This window comes from Elaeis guineensis, chromosome 9, assembly GCF_000442705.2.
Source record: "Elaeis guineensis isolate ETL-2024a chromosome 9, EG11, whole genome shotgun sequence".
NCBI classification, from domain to species: Eukaryota; Viridiplantae; Streptophyta; class Magnoliopsida; order Arecales; family Arecaceae; genus Elaeis; species Elaeis guineensis.
This window is the reverse complement of record NC_026001.2, coordinates 36820924-36839203: the sequence shown is the minus strand read 5'-3', so window position 1 is coordinate 36839203 and position 18280 is coordinate 36820924.

The window sequence follows — 18280 nt, the reverse complement described above, 5'->3', positions numbered from 1 at the left end:
GTCAGGTTGGTGGGGTAGAGGCTGGCGAGGTCGGGGCGGAGGGATGGAGCCATGGGAAGGTGGCACTGTTTGGGGCCGCATGGTCAGGTCGATAGGGCAGGAGTCAGAGAGGTCAGGGCTGTGGGAAGACAGCACTGGTCAGAGCCGCATGGTCAGGGCAGTAGTCAGTGAGGTTGGGGCCACGTGGTCAGGCCAACAGGGTAGGAGACAGTGACGTTAGGGCCACGAGCTGGGGGTGACATGGCAGGGGCCACAAGGTCGGGCCGACGAGGGGGGATGGGGTCATAGGAAGGCGATGCATGTCAAGTCCATGGGAAGGCAGCATGGGTCGAGGTCGTGGGGTCAGGCCGATGGGGTAGGGGACATGGGCTAGGGGTGGTGGGGCAAGGGTCATGAGGTCGGATCGATGAGGTTGGGATCGAAAGGGTTGGGGCAGCCACGGGCATGGCCGAAGCATGGGCTCGGTGCCACGGGATGTCGGAGCGCATGGGGAAACCACCAGGAAAGAGGCACCAGGGAGGAGGGGGTACCATCAGGAAGGAGGCACCGACGAGGGGGGGAAAACTATGCAAGCTCGGGGTCGCGGGGCATTGGAGCGCAGGGAGAGGGGAATCATCGGGAAGAAGGCATCGACGAGGGGGGAATCGTCGGGAGGGAGAAGGTGCCGATGAGGGGGGAATTATGGGAAGGGTAGGGGATGAGGCATGGGAGAGAAAATTTTTTTCTTTCCCGCAAGCCGGGGGGGTGTATTTTAGGCGGACTATTAGCAACGGTGAAACTGACTGTCACTAATGTTGTCGGTGAAGGTATTAGCGATGAAAACCTTCCGTCACTAAAAATTAATCACTGTCACTAACACTTTTATCAAAAAAAATATTTTTTCATAATTTTTTAAATAATTTTTTTTTCAAAATTATTAGCGATGGCAAATGATGACATTGCTAATGCTGTCGGCAAATTTGTTGCTAAAAATTAACCACTATCGCTAATACTTTTATCAAAAAAAAAATTTTTCATAATTTTTTAAATAATTTTTTTCAAAATTATTAGCGACAGTAAATTTTTTCATCACTAATAGTTATTGATAATTAATTAATTTAATTATAATTATAATTAAAAAACTTTTTTTAAAATTTTAAATTTATTAGCGATGGTTTTTATTGTCACTAATAGTTCTTTTCCATCGCTCATACTATTAACAATGACTAATTTTTTGGATAATTTTTTTGATGGTTAAAGATTATTATTAGTGGTGGCTTGATTTTTCATTACTAATGCCATCACTAATACTTCAAATTCTTGTGGTGCTAGGGATTTAGCCTAATCTAGGACAATCCCCACGTATCCCCTAACAAGGATAAGTCCATTCTTTCTAAGGATGAGAAAGATTATTAGAGTCTGCTCGACATCAAGGTGCCTGAGCTAAAGGAGCTACTTTCCAAGCAGAATCTCTATGACGTCGGTATTAGAATGGTGTTGCCTTGGGGTATGATCAGCATCCTTTTTGATTCAAAGAATTTTTTTCACTATTGTTAGAACTTAAACTAACCACTTTTTTTTTGGGTTTTATGGTGATGAGGCCGATCTTTTCATCCATCAAATTGGCTTTAGAGAGGTAGATGGGCTCTTTAGGTGGGGAGTCCTTATTGAAGAAGTCGAGGAGCACCTAGCCAAGGATTCTTGCCCTAGATCCGACCTTGGTGCCATTTGTTGGAACGTTAAATGCTGATCTCATGGAAATCGAGGATGAATCGGTGGTGGTCGAGACTTCTTAATCTGTTGCACCGATAACTTTGGAGTTAGCTCGAACTCTCTCCCCATTAGCTAGCCAGCTCTTGATCTGTCATGCCAACAACTTTAGAGTTAGCTTGGACTCCATGCCCTTCAGCTGGTCGGACTTCACCTCCTTCGATAGATGACGGACATCGTTCCCACCCCGCTCTACCCCACACCATCTCCTTCAATATAGAGTAGGCCAGTGAGGTTTGAGGTGGACCCCTCCATGTTTAGGAGTGAAGGGGGATTTGTTATTGTAGCAAGGAGGGTGTAAAGTGACAACTCTATACTTTGGAACGTCTAACTTGCCCAAGAGTTGGTGAAGATGATTTTGTTGCCGACCGACTGATCCGAAAGGAAGGCTCATTCTTTGGACGAGGTCATCGGTGCTTCCTATGTGGGTCTCCTCGGGGTGAGTCTTTTGTTGTCTAGACTTGCCTTCATCTTCTATTCGTGGTTGCTAACCCAACTTTTTCAATGTAGTTGGTGCATGACATAACCATCCTCAGCGAGAGCCTGGTCAGCTTCAACTAGATGAGGCTCTCCTCGAAAGAAAGGCTCAGGATGTCCAAGGCCTATGTGAAAGAAACAGAGGAAGTAAGGTAGGTTGCCGAGGAGGCAAGGCAAGCTGCCAAAGATGTGAAGGGGGCAGCTGAAGAAGGGGCCTATTGAGCTAGGTCCAAGCTCTAAATAACTTAGAAGAAAGTCGGGGCCTTGGAGGGCCTAATGGCCATTGAGCATGGTGCCGTCGAGGTGCTTCATTAGAAGGTGATCGAACTTGAGAAGGCCTTGGCACTTGGGGAAGTAGGTATCAAGGCTATCGAGGATAGGGCAGGACTCATTAAGGCCAAAGTTGAGGAGGGGAAGGTGAAGGCCATCATCAAGGCCAAACTTAAAGGTATCAAGGAGTTCAAGACTTCGATAGAGTTTGAGAATGAGGTTGCTAAGGGCTCCTTGGCAGCCTACGTGTATGGCTTGGAAGCCTGTAAGATGTGATTGGGTCAAATGATTTTTAGAGAATGGATAAGGTTGCATGCAAAGATTTCAAAAATAATTTTGAAATAGTGGAAGCAGATCTAGGTTAAACCCTTTAACCCTACATGCAATAGATCGTATCTAATTCTACTTGTGCTCATATCTAAGACATGCATATAATTTAAAAATTAAAATTAAAATACTGAGATCGGATCTCAATACCTTGCATGGGATGAACTATACCGTAGCCGATGATCATAGATCTGAACAGTTTGTCTAGCCACGTACGTGTCCGACTTTCACAGGTATCCACACGAGGACTTGTTCTGATTAGAAGTAAGATAATCTTTCTAGGGTACTAGCTCCCTTACAAAGATCTCCTCTTTGATGGCTGATCTAGTTCTCTCTCAGATCTCACAGACTCTCTTGAGAGCTAAGAAGAACAGAGAGAAAGAAAAGGAGGAAGAAGGCTAGGCATGAGACCATAATTTTTTTTCTCAATTTTTCTCTTTTTCTCATACTCTAGGCATCCAACTTTTAGACCATATTTATAAGGAGGGATTAGGGTTTTGGAAGGGGCAGCCACACCATGACATGCCAAACAATTTTGGAGCGTCCAACATTATTTGCACCAAGAAAGGTTTTGCATGAGAAAGAAATCAAATTCTTTCTCACACCAACCTCAATGCTAAAAGGAAAAGGATTGGTGCCACAAAGATTTCCTCTTATCCCTTGATTCCTTTCCTTCCTTATCCTAATCACTTGATTTGAATCAATTCAAAATAGGAAAGGATAAGGATGATGAGTCATGAAGAGTGCCACCCCACCCCTTCTTGCACCCTCTCTATCTCATGCAAAAACTCCTCATGCTAAAATATTTTTCCATGAGAAACTTAGGCATGGAATCCTAGGGCATGCAAGGGGAGAGAGGGTCCTAGAGATTTTGGACTTTGGGTTTCCTATTTTGGTTTAAACCAAATTAATTTGGTTTGGTCTCAAAAGAAGAGGGAACCTAATCCAATTAGAAACCCAATTTTCTAAATCAAATCCTAATCTAAATAGAAATTAACTGTACCTAAATCTTGATCAAATCAAGAATTATTTTCTCTTACAATTAGGCTTGATCCAATCAAATCCAATCCAAGTCAAAATGAATCCAATTTAATTAGACTTGATCCGTACCTCATTGCTCAATCAAATTAAGCCAATTAGCAATCTAATTACTAATTAATCTTTCTATAATTTACTAACACTTAATAAATTACATAATTATAATATTTGCATAAGGTTAATCATCAATCAAATTGATGATTTTATCCATCAATTATTTTTAATCGTTAATTAACCATCTGATCGGACAAGAACATCTTTTGTACGTGACCCCATAGGTTTCATTCTACTAATAGTGAGATATATTGTGATCTCCATAATAATATCATCAAATTTTTTTTCAATAAATTGGAACAATTCTAACTCTGCCCTTTGAGAGACATCGATTATCAAGATAATACCCAATGAGTCCCATAATCCATCAGTGATACCTAGTAGTATGTAGTGGCAATCCAGCAGAATGAAAGTATGAACCTCTAGATATAATTACCATGTGATTCAGTCTATTTATCATGAGTTTCAACTTGATAGAGGTAATAGAAAACTCGTCAAACTCCATCATTAGTCATATGCCAGATTGGCTTGACTTGAGTTCACTTATGAATCCTATGAAAACTTCTTTCCACCATTCACACTTGCTTCGATCGAAGACCTTCTAAACTTAGTCTCACAAATCGCATAAGACTTCTTCTTTTCTATCAAGATCGATAGATTCTATCTAGATGCATCCTACTCCTAATAATGAATCTGAACCTACTGTAGCCAACATACACAGTAAGGACTCGAATGGCTAAAGACTAAAAAAATATACAGTCAAACTCAGTAATCTCGCTGTGAATAGTCGATGATACCATAGGTCAAAAGACCACTCACACTACTGTAGCATCGAGATAATCACTGACGAGTGAGTAGACATCTAAGAGGTTTCTCGTGTTGGTCACGTTCAGTGTAAGTTATTCTCTAACAAGCACCTGTGCTCTCATCTTAGTGTCCCTATGCTACAGACTCGAGACTTATCTATCTAGAAGGAAGGTGATCTTTGCACCGATCTTAAATGGATTGATCACTATCCTCCTGATGATTCTTTGATCGAAAGTATTTAAAAATTAACTACTAATAATTGTATGTCTCAAATTCTCAATACCTTGAGAATATATAAAATCATCTTTATTAATTTTTAGATAAATTATGGATACATAAATATGATTGAAACAAAATTATCCTTTATTAATAATAAAAGTTTTATCAGTACAAAAATAGGCCATAAAAATAATAATATGTTAGATAACAATTAGCTTCGAGGGCACTCATCTAATAAACTCATCTATGGCATCGCTATTGTTGTAGTGTAGTGCAATGGCATCCGATGGCATCACATCTAGCTCCGTAACGAACTTCTTAAACTAGAATACTTCCTTAGCAGCTTCAGAGGTGGCAATGTACTCGACATCCATGATCGAATTTGTAATGACCGACTGTTTGAAACTCTTTCAGCAAATCGATCCTCCATTACACAGAAAAATACATCCCGATGTAGAATTTCTGTCATCGATATCAGACATAAAGTCTGAATCAATGTATCCCTCCACTTTCAGTTTTGATCCTCCATCAAAGATAAAGAATAAATCCTTAATCCTTCTCAAGTACTTAAGAATATTCTTTACAGCAATCCAATACTTCACCTAGATTCACCTGATATCTACTCGTGATACTCACAACAAGAGCTATATCAGGTCATGTACATAATATGACATACATGAGGCTTTCTATTACCAAAGCATAAGGGATCTTGCTCATGTGTTGGATCTCCTCAAGTGTGTCAGGGCACATCTTCTTGGAGAGATGAATACCATGCCTAAGAGGCAAGAGATCTTTTTTGGAGTTTTTCATGCTAAATCTCTTCAGCATCTCCTCTATGTACATTCGCTATAAGAGTCCTATCATTTTCTTAGATCTATCCCTATAGACCTTTATACCAAGAATGTAAGAAGCTTCTCTCAGGTCTTTTATGGAGAATTCCTTTGACAACCTTATTTTGATCGATGTCAACATGGGCATATCATTTCTAATTAGGAGAATGTCATCCACATACAATACGAAGAATGTGACAGTACTCCCACTGACCTTTTTGTACACACATGGCTCTTCCTCATTTTTGATGAAATCAATGAAGGAAAGGAAAATAGTTTCTCTTCGGATAGCTCAGATTGCATCTAAAATTTTTTATTAATCTATATGAATAAGGATTAAATCTTTACTTGATTAGTAGTAGAATCAAAGATCAAATCTCTAAAAATTTGAAAAAAATCTTCACAGAGGCCTAGATGTGTAGACCCTTTACTCGCACACACGCAGACGCCGTAGGAAAGTGGGATGAACTTCGATCAAATCACCTTCACAATCTAATAAAATGAGAGAGGAGAGGTGCTGGTGTGACCCTCACACCAGCAAGAAAGATGCCCACAAGAGGGCCCACGACAAGGGAGGAGGGGTGGCACCAAAGGGGAGAGGCCAAGGAGAAGAAGAAGGGCTCGTCTCTTCTCACATCTCTCTCTCTCTTTCTCTCTTCTCTCAATTCAATTTGTTCGCTATACATCCATAGGTAGAGACCCTCTCTATTTATAGATGAATTTATGATCCAATAAGTATAGAACTCCTAACTCAAACATACTTTGAATCAGTCTAATACTCATGAAAGAAGGACTCCTACATGAGATAGTATTGCCATCACATATGACAACCACATTGCATCCAATCCCTCACCCACATGGGATGCCCATAATGAGGAAGCTTCTAGGTATTGGTCAAATCATAAGAGAGGAGAATCTTAGTGCAAGTAAGATTTTTCATATCTCATCCAAAATGGATTTGATTCGAATCCAATTCGAAGCTGGTTCAAAATAATTTTGAAAGACTGTTAATCCCAAACTCTTTAAGACTTTTGTATTAAGTCTAATCTAGATTTTAGATCCAATTAAGTCTAATTAATTTAGATCTTATCTAAAATTAATCAGTACTTAAATTCAATCTTTCATATACTCCATGGATCATAGATCAAAAACTGTTCATCCGTGGGATCGAATCGAAACCTCATGTGTAGTGTTGGCTAGACATAGTCAATTCTTCAATCTCATTTGATCCATAACTTAATTCTCAATCAAGTTAGCTTATATGTTCAATCAAGTTAAGTACTTTCAAATTAGATACATAAACATAAGCCAATACTTTCCTACGGTGTCTAACTTGTGTGTGTAACTCTATAGGTTCAAACACTAGGTTGGTAGTACAAAAATTGATTTTTGCACTAATCGAGATACCATGTAGCAATGATTTCTGATATCCAAATAGATTGAATTATCATAAAAAAAATTTTTAGAACCCATACATATGGTTACCGCATAATTCATCCTTTTGAATCTGAATGCTCTAGGATGGTCTCAGGTTAACTGTCAACTGAGATGCTTCATCCATATTGTATTTTAACCTTTCAAATTCATCTCATAGATTACCCTGGTCAAGGCTTTACTAAATTAAATATAGCGATACATCAACTCTAATAATTTGGAGAGATCAATCTCATTTTGATCCACACTCAGACTTCGTAAGTATTTGATTGTACCCAATAGCCTTCTATCGCTGCATTAGAAATCCAGATAGTCTAACATCAAAGCACAGTGAGTTACTTGCAAGTTATTATGATGATCTTAGGTCTGAAGGATACTTATATCTATGTGCTTCACGAGCAGCTCTTGATAGCAGAATGCTCAGCAGATGAGTCACCTGTTCAGTGATGATGTGCTCCTATATCTCACCTGTATGCCATACCCTTGTCACCATACTCCTTGGTTAAGAGGACAACCAACCCATATGGCACACAATGATCTCCACTCGATAAACATCATCATCCTATAATAACGTATCATTTGATCGTGAACATGTTTAAGAACTATACGATAAATCCTCTCTTGATCGTATACTAACATGGTTCTAAGAACTTTATCACAGCATAAGAGTTCAAAGAAGATATAACTTTGTGATGAAAAATACTAGAATAATTATTATTCATTTATCAATAATTCATATACAAAGATGAACTCAATTATCATACTATTGATTTTAGGATACAGTTCCCAACAACTCTCACTTAGACTAAAGCCAATTAGGGTAGTATCTTATGCCCATCTTCCATTTGAAGCCATTGAACTCTTTGATCTCGAGAGCTTTAGTGAAGGAGTTGGCTAGGTTCTCCTTTCCATCGATCTTTTGAAGCTCGACATCACCTTGATTCATGATCTCTCACACCAGGTGATAGCGACGTAGAATATGCTTGATATGATGGTGTGATTTTGGTTCTTTCATCTGAGCTATGGCACTGGAGCTATCATAGTACAGTAAGACAGGGCCATCAATAGAAGGTGTAACTTCCAGCTCCATGATGAACTTCTACAACCATATCACTTCCTTTGCAGCATTTGATGCAGCATTGTATTTCACTTCGCATATAGAATCGGTCACAGTATGTTGCTTGGAACTCTTCCAGCAAATAGCTCCTCTATTCAGAGTAAAAACATAGCCTGATATAAGTTTGCTATCATCACAATCTGACTGAAAACTAAAATCAGTATATCTCATAAGTTTCAGATCAGTGTCTTCATAGATAAGCTATTGGTCTTTAGTATTTCTCAAATACTTAAGAATTACTTTTACAATCTTCCAATGCTTCTCACCCGGATCAGACTGGTACCTACTCACTACCCCTAGTGAATAGGCCACATCTAACCTCATACATGTCATTGCATACATGATAAATCCACTGCTGAAGCATATGATATTCTACTCATACGCTCTCTCTCCTCAGGAGTTATCGGACAAATTTTCTTAGAAAGAGTAATTCTATGGCCTATCAAAAGTAGCCTTTCTTAAAATTATCCATATTGAACTGCTTCAATAAGGTATTTGATCACTGTCGTAGGCGATCAAGAATAAAAATCAACTTAAACTATATAGATAGGATGAGTCGGGATTATTTTCATAAGAATTTAAGGTAATTATTTTTTTTTTTAAGAAGAAATAAAAGAGAATTGATTGTAGAAGGATTAAACAGAAATAGAATAGCAAGAACTGAATTAAAAGTGTAAATTAATTTATAAAAAAAAATTTCAGAGAAATAACTCAAAAATTTTGAATCCACCATGCAAATTAGATTTATTTATTTTTTATGTTGTAATATTAATTCTTATGATTAAGATATTAGCATAGCTTATCTCTAAGGGATACAGACTGTATCAGTAGATTACCGCTCATTCTGTTAGAGTATAAACTATCTAAATTTAATTATAAGATATAAGATTTAATCTAATATATCATGATCTATCTTTCTTAAGTACGTACCGTATCCAAAGATCATGGCACGTCAGTATAGGGTATAGGCCGTGTAGGCTAGATCAATACCTCAGAAAAATAAAAAGATATGAAATAAAAGTATAATTTTATTGTATAAAAATTAAATATAAGAAAAAAAATAAAATCTCATTTACAAACTTCATCATATTCTTGGATTGAAGAGATTTAGCCACGCATCAAGATCTCTAGCTCCATAATCTCTCAATATTTGATCCCTAAAGCTCCTTGATTTTTTTCTCTATTTTTTTTTACTTTTTCTCTAATTTTTCTCCCCTCTCTACTTATTCCCAGATCTCCTATTCATAAGTGATTTTTTACCTTTTTCAGATCACAAAAGGAGTCTCAAAACCCTTAGAAATTGTATTATACTTGTATAAGTTAATTCTGGCCATCGAATTGCCTTTGAATCACCCAGATCAGCTCAAAATCTGATGTTTTAATCTTTATCAAAGTCGGATGCATTTCTGATTGTCTGAACACACTTCAGATGGGATTCTAGCTATCGGATCATGCAAAATCATTCCTATTCAAAGTCGGGAGCCACCACAGCCGTCAGATCATGCGATAGATGGAATCTGGGCCCTCATATTGCACCCAAGAATCTTTGTTACACTCGAGAATACTATCAGCCATTCGATCTGGGTCGAGATGAACATGGACCATCGGATTGCATGAAATCATCTCCACCCATCGTGGACCGTGCTTGTGGACCGTGAAATGTTTCAAATGGACTGTGAACTTGATTCTGTGGACTGATCGACCAGTCCACCATGCACCGAAGGTAATTTTTGATATTTTTTAGGATATTTTCTCTTAATTTTTGCTACCATTTTTGCCTAAAAAATAAAAAAAAATATGCATTAAATTTTTCAAAAATTTATCATTATTTTGTTGCTTAAATTATTCAATTAAATTGACATCTATTTTTCATAAATATATTTTAATTTTATATATTTTTTTAAATTATTTATTTTTATGAGAAAATTAATTTATTCATGAAATTAGATTTTTAAGAAGATGTTAGCACCATAAATTATCAAAAATATCTTCAATAAATATAAAAATATACCACTTATCATACTTTCCCACTTGAACTTCGCTCGTCCTCAAGTAAAGAAAAGATTTAGAATTAAGTACCTTTTAATTTAACATTTTAAATTTCACCAAATAATATTAAAAAGAGCCACTGATGTTCAGTAGAGCGTGAATGAGGTATGTCATTAGAGTATTAATATTAATCAATATAAGAGTTAAACTAAGAATACTAAATTTTTTTTAAATTTTTTTAAATTATTCTTACCTTTATCTCCAAATCATTAACCTCATATGGACATGTATATTGTTACTTCTGTCCTTCATTTATTATTATTGTTGTTATTATTTTTTTTTTATGTCGTATCGCTATTGAGTGTCTTAACTCCTTAAGCTTTCTGTTTGACCCATATAGCGAGTTTTCAGTCAATGACTCTCAAATCAGATAGCTTTAGGGCACTAGGTATAGAATACCCTTCGCACCTACTTGCTCGAATCAAACAGGCTATGAGTTAAAACTAGCTTTACAGCAAAGCTTCTTTGTCCTTCATATTTTTTGACATGAAACTCAATGCTTACTTAGGTAAAGAGATCGGTTACTCAGCATGAAGTACTTAGAAACTCTTTTTTTTAATATTAAATATATAAAAAATATATAGTTATCTTACATAAATCTATAAGAAGTAAACTCTTCTTTGATGCTAGTAGAAAAATTTAGAAATACTCAAAAAAAATTGTTTAAGTTATAAATCTAACTTCTTATTGAGTTTTCTTAATATTTGATCCCTCGATATCTCACAAACTCTCTAATCTGTACATCAATTTTTTTTAAAAAAATACTTGATTTAATTTGATTCTTAAGTATAATCAGGTACTTAAATGCTAAAAACTAATTTACTTGAGAATTTTAAAAATTTAAATTTTAAAAATTTTTTATTATTCTTCCCTCCAACTTAATCGACATCGTCCTCAATAGAGTAAAAAAAATAAAGGATGCATAAAAAGAGAAAGAAAAAGAGAGATGTCACCTGATCCAGAAGTATGAAGCAAGAATCGATTAACCTAAACAAAATGCAAAAGAAAGCAAAAATAAAAGCTAAAACTGGGTTGCCTCTCAAAAAATGCTAAATTTTAAGTCTTCAGTCAGACTGAACCTGAGATACAGAATCAATTAGAATAAATAGGCTCATGAAGAACCATGGCCTCCTCCTCAATTTCAGTAGGAAATTCCAAGAATGGTTTCAATCATTGTCTATTTACTTTAAAAGTAGCACCATTGCTTGAATTTTTGATTTCTACAGCTCCATGAGAAAACTTCTTTTACTATATAGGGCCTTGTCCATCTAGATCTAATTTTTTTAGAAAAAAAATATAGCCTAAAGTTATACAAAAGAACTTTTGATCAAGTGTAAAAATTTTTCTTAGAATTGCTTTATCATGAAATACTTTAGTTCGTTCTTTGTATATTTTAGCATTTTAATATGCCTCATTTTTTTATTTCTTCTAGTTCATTTATTTGTAGCTTTCTTTGATGTCCAGCCTCATCTAGGTCCATGTTCAATTATTTTATGGCCCACATAGCCTTATGTTCTAGCTCAACTGGCAAGTGACATGCTTTACCAAACACAATCCTGTAAGGTGACATTCCTAGAATGGTCTTGAAAGCTGTGCAATAAGCCCAAAGTGCATCGATTAGCTTCAATGACCAATCTTTTCTATTGGTATTAACAGTCTTTTCCAAGATTTGTTTGATTTGGCGATTTGAAACTTCTACTTGCCCACTGGTTTGCAGATGATAGGGTGTGGCCAATTTGTGATTGATGTTATATTTTTTCATCAAGAACTCAAAGGATCGATTGCAAAAATATATTCCCCGATCACTTATAATAGCTCTAGGAATACCAAAATGAGAGAAGATATTTTTTTAAAAAAATTTGATAACAATTTTGCTATTATTTGATCTACATGGTATAGTTTCTACCCATTTGGACACATAGTCAACCGCCACTAGAATGTACTCATTTCCAAAAGAGTTTGGAAATGATCCCATAAAATCAATCCCCACACATTAAAAGTCTTAACAACTAGGATCGGATTTAATGGCATCATGTCTCTTTTTGTGATTTGTCCTACTTGTTGACATCTAGAATAGCTTTTACAATACTCATGTGCATCCTTAAAAAGGGTGGGCCAATAGAATCTACATTGAAGAACCTTTACAGCAGTCTTTTTGGATCCAAAGTGGCCACCACAGGCTTGGTCATGACAAAAGGATAGGATGCTTTTAACCTCATGGTCTGGTACACACCTTCTAATGACTTGGTCAGAACATTGCTTAAACAGATATGGATCATCCCAAATAAAATACTTTACTTGGGCAAAGAATTTGTGCTTGTCTTGAGTAGTCCAATGAGAAAGAATCCTATCTGTGGCTAAATAATTGATAATATTAGCATACTATGGTTTTACATTCACAGCCATGAGTTGTTCATTAGGAAAAAACTTTTCTATTGCTGGTTCATTAGAGGGTGCATCTATCAATTGGGACAGATGATCAACTACTACATTTTTAGTTCTTTTCTTATCTCTGATTTCTAAGTCAAATTTTTGAAGAAGTAAAATCCATCAGATTAGGTGTGCCTTGGCATCTTTCTTTATTAAGAGATATCTAATGGCTGAGTGATTAGCGTATATAATGACATATGAACCAACCAAATAGGATTTAAACTTTTTTAAGGCAAAGACAATAGTCAAGAACTCTTTCTCTGTTGTGGAATAATTAAGCTGCACGTTATTAAAGATTCTACTGGCATAGTAAATAACTCATGGCAGCTTATCAATTTTCTATCCTAAAATGGCTCCAATGGCTTGATTTGATGCATCACACATAAGTTCGAAGGGCTGAGTCCAGTCAGGTGGATGAATGATGGATGCAGATGTCAGTATTTTTTTAAGATATTTAAATGATTCATGACACTTAGGAGTGAAATCAAATTTGACATCTTTAGCTAAAAGATTAGTCAGTGGCTAGATTATCTTGCTAAAATTCTTTATAAACCTCCTATAGAAACCAGCATGTCCTAAAAATGAGTGGATTTCTTTGATTGATCTAGGTGGTGGAAGATTTGTAATCAAATCTACTTTGGTTTTGTCTACTTCAATACCTTTCTTTGAGATAACATGGCCAAGCACTATGCTTTCTTTGACCATGAATTAGTATGTTTCTCAATTAAGCACTAAGTATTTTTCCTTACACCTTTCTAAGACTAGCCTAAAGTGATATAGGCACTCGGAGAAGGTGGAGCCAAAGATAGAAAAGTCATCCATAAAGATTTCTAGAAATCTCTCGATTATGTCAGAAAAGATACTGACCATGCACCTTTGAAAAGTAGATAGGGCATTATATAAGCCAAAGGGCATCCTTCTATAGGCAAAGATTCCAAATGGACAGGTAAATGTAGTCTTCTATTGATCCTCTGGTGCTATAGGAATTTGATTATAGCTAGAGTATCCATCCAAGAAATAATAGAACTCGTGTCCAACTAATCTCTCCAACATCTAGTCAATAAAAGGTAATGAAAAGTGGTCTTTTCTTGTGGCCGTATTCAGTTTTCTATAATCAATACAGACTCTCCATCTAGTTTGAACTCTAGTTGGCACAAGTTCATTGGTTTCATTTTGGATCACTGTAACCCCAGACTTTTTAGGGACCACTTAGATTGGACTAACCGATGAACTATCTGAAATAGGGTAGATAATTTCATTGTCTAATAACTTGAGAATCTCATTCTTCACTACCTCTTTCATAACTGGGTTAAGTCTTCTTTGAGGGGGTCTCTAATTGGCTTGGCTTCCTTGTCACGCCCCCGACCCGAGATTGTGAATCGAGGGTCGTGGCAACTGCCGCACACTCATGAAGAACTCTCTCCATAAGCATGCAAGGCATCTCATCACGATATCAATGCATCGCAGCGGAATAAATTCAAATAATTATTATTCAACTCTAATTCAAGTAATTAAATCAAATGTCTTACATCCAATAAAATTTTTGCTAAAAAAAAATAAAAACAATAGATCTAAGTTCAATGAAGTTGACAATGCTAAATCTCGCCTCTAAAAGCTCTGTCCCAATATTTCTTCCCACATTCGAAATTAATTATCTGAATCTGAAAAATAGAAAGAAAGGTAATGAGCTAGATAGCTCAGTAAGTAACAAGTATCTCTACCAGATATTCAGATATTATTTAATTTTCAAGAACAATGCCACAAATAACATAAAAATATATTTCATACTGATTTAATGCAAATCCAATATTTTCAAAAATTCACACATAATATAATCATAAATCCGATTCGATTCAAAACACTCGTAACTCAACAGCCTCGACTATGACCAACGTTTAACCCCCATTGGCGGGGTCCACAGAATACCAGCGCACAACCCCCACTGGCAGGGTCCAGAAATACCAGCGCACAACCCCCACTGGCAGGGTCCACAAATACCAGCGCACAACCCCTACTGGCAGGGTCCACAAAGTACCAACGTATAATCCCCATTGGCGGGGCCCACTGAAACATAGTTAGGCTGAGAGCATAAATCCGATCTATATCAAAACACTTAGTACCATAATATATATCATAATCTTTCACTAAACATGTGCATAAATCGATATACCATAACATTTCAAAAGCACTTTTCTTTCAAAACATAATTTCATAAATCATGCATAATTTCAGAGAATAATCATTTATTTTCAGAATAAATATGGAATATCTCGAGAAGATGATTCATTACTTACCTTTCACGGAGCACTGAATGAAAAGATCAACTAACTTCTAGGAGATTCTTCCGTGCCTATTATCCAAAATTATATTTTTACATTAATTTTAATTCAAAATTAAATCTAACAAATCCCAAAATCAAAATCTCGCTTAAAATCAGACTCGTCTCTAAACTCGATTAGAATCATCAAATGAAGCCTTCCACTACGCTAATCTTAGAAGGATAACTTTAGAGAGAGAGAAATCCATCAAGAGAGAGAAATAGGCTAGAGAGAGAAAATTCTAGAGAGAGAAAGTAGAGAGAGAAAGTCCAATTTCAGAGGGAGAAAAATCAGGGTTCAGTCTGAAAGAAGAGAGAGAAACTCTCTCTCTCATCAATTTCAATTTTTTATTTATTTATTTATTTATTTATTTACTTACTTATATATATATACATATATATATATATATTTATTTATTTATTTTTATTACTATTATTTTTTTTGTTCTTTTCTTTTTGTTCTTTTTGTTCTTTTTTTTTTTCTTTCCTTTTATTTTTTTTTCTTTTTCTTTTTCTTCTTTTTCTTCTTTTCTTTTTCTTTTTCTTTTCTTTTTCTTCTTCTTCTTCTTCTTCTTCTTCTTTTTCCTTGGTTCCTTCCAGGCCGAACAGGGGACGGTGGGGGTTCTCCGGCCTTGACCGGCCGTTCGGGCCACGATCGCCGCGGCGGAGGCCGGCGGCCACTCCCCCGGTCACGGAGGAGGGTGGCCGACGATCAATTCCGATCGCCGGTGCCGGAAACTTCAAGGAAAAGAGACCCAAAAACAGAGGTCCCTTTCCCGACCGAAAATCGGCGACTTTTGTCGCCGGCAGCCGCGCACAATTGCACGGGGAGGAAGAAGAAGAAAGAGGAGAAGAAGAGGGGAAACTTACCTTAACCTCCGGTGACCTCACCGGTGAGAAAACACGGCGAGAACCCGAACGATATCCACGGCTTCGATTTGAGAAAAATGGAGAGAAAGAGAGAGGGAGGAGGTCGATCTTCAGTCTAAAGGGGAAGGGGTCTTCTTATAGAGAGTCCTAGGACTCCGAAGGGTCCTAGGATTCCTGATTCGCTTGGGTTTCGCCGGAGAAGAAGACTCCTATCGGGAGTCTTCTTCCCGGTTGCTCTGTTTTTTTTTTTTTTTTTTTTTTTTTTTGGCTGGGCTGGGCTTGGTTGGGCTGATTTTGGGCTATAACATTCTTCACCCCTAAAAAAAAATTTCGTTCTCGAAATTTTTCATACCTGTCATCATTGTATTGGAAGCCTGTGGATTCTGTTGAGTAAGCGCATAAACTCTTCCCTGGGTTTTAGAAATCTGTCCGCCACCCTTATGTTGTCCTTCATGAGTTCTTTGGCCAACTTGATTTTCTATATTTAGCGGGCAGCTAACAATTTTATGATCTTTCTGACCACATTTGAAACAAGCACCTGTATTCCAATAGCAATCCTTGTCTGCATGACTTTTGCCACATCTGGAGCACGGCTCACCATCAATCTGTTGAGTCTTATTGTCTACTACCTTAGCTGATCTTTTAATATTTTTATTATTATGATGCTCATACTTTAACGTCCCAATATTCCTAATGTTTACCCACCTACACTCATACTATGTCAAATTCTATGTGTCATAATTTATCCACTTATGCTCTGATACCATATTAATTGTCACGCCCCCGACCCGAGATTGTGAATCGAGGGTCGCGGCAACCGCCGCACACTCATGAAGAACTCTCTCCATAAGCATGCAAGGCATCTCATCACGATATCAATGCATCACAGTGGAATAAATTCAAATAATTATTATTCAACTCTAATTCAAGTAATTAAATCAAATGTCTTACATCCAATAAAATTTTTGCTAAAAAAAAATAAAAACAATAGATCTAAGTTCAATGAAGTTGACAATGCTAAATCTCGCCTCTAAAAGCTCTGTCCCAATATTTCTTCCCACGTTCGAAATTAATTATCTGAATCTAAAAAATAGAAAGAAAGGTAATGAGCTAGACAGCTCAGTAAGTAACAAGTATCTCTACCAGATATTCAGATATTATTTAATTTTCAAGAACAATGCTGCAAATAACATAAAAATATATTTCATGCTGATTTAATGCAAATCCAATATTTTCAAAAATTCACACATAATATAATCATAAATCCGATTCGATTCAAAACACTCGTAACTCAACAGCCTCGACTATGACCAACGTTTAACCCCCATTGGCGGGGTCCACAGAATACCAGCGCACAACCCCCACTGGCAAGGTCCAGAAATACCAGCGCACAACCCCCACTGGCAGGGTCCACAAATACCAGCGCACAACCCCTACTGGCAGGGTCCACAAAGTACCAACGTATAATCCCCATTGACGGGGCCCACTGAAACATAGTTAGGCTGAGAGCATAAATCTGATCTATATCAAAACACTTAGTACCACAATATATATCATAATCTTTCACTAAACATGTGCATAAATCGATATACCATAACATTTCAAAAGCACTTTTCTTTCAAAACATAATTTCATAAATCATGCATAATTTCAGAGAATAATCATTTATTTTCAGAATAAATATGGAATATCTCGAGAAGATGATTCATTACTTACCTTTCACGGAGCACTGAATGAAAAGATCAACTAACTTCTAGGAGATTCTTCCATGCCTATTATCCAAAATTATATTTTTACATTAATTTTAATTCAAAATTAAATCTAACAAATCCCAAAATCAAAATCTCGCTTAAAATCAGACTCATCTCTAAACTCGATCAGAATCATCAGATGAAGCCTTCCACTATGCTAATCTTAGAAGGATAACTTTAGAGAGAGAGAAATCCATCAAGAGAGAGAAACAGGCTAGAGAGAGAAAATTCTAGAGAGAGAAAGTAGAGAGAGAAAGTCCAATTCCAGAGGGAGAAAAATCAGGGTTCAGTCTGAAAGAAGAGAGAGAAACTCTCTCTCTCATCAATTTCAATTTTTTATTTATTTATTTATTTATTTATTTACTTACTTATATATATATACATATATATATATATATATATTTATTTATTTATTTATTTTATTACTATTATTTTTTTTCTTCTTTTCTTTTTCTTCTTTTTCTTCTTTTTTTTTTCTTTCCTTTTCTTTTTTTTCTTTTTCTTTTTCTTCTTTTCTTCTTTTCTTTTTCTTTTTCTTTTC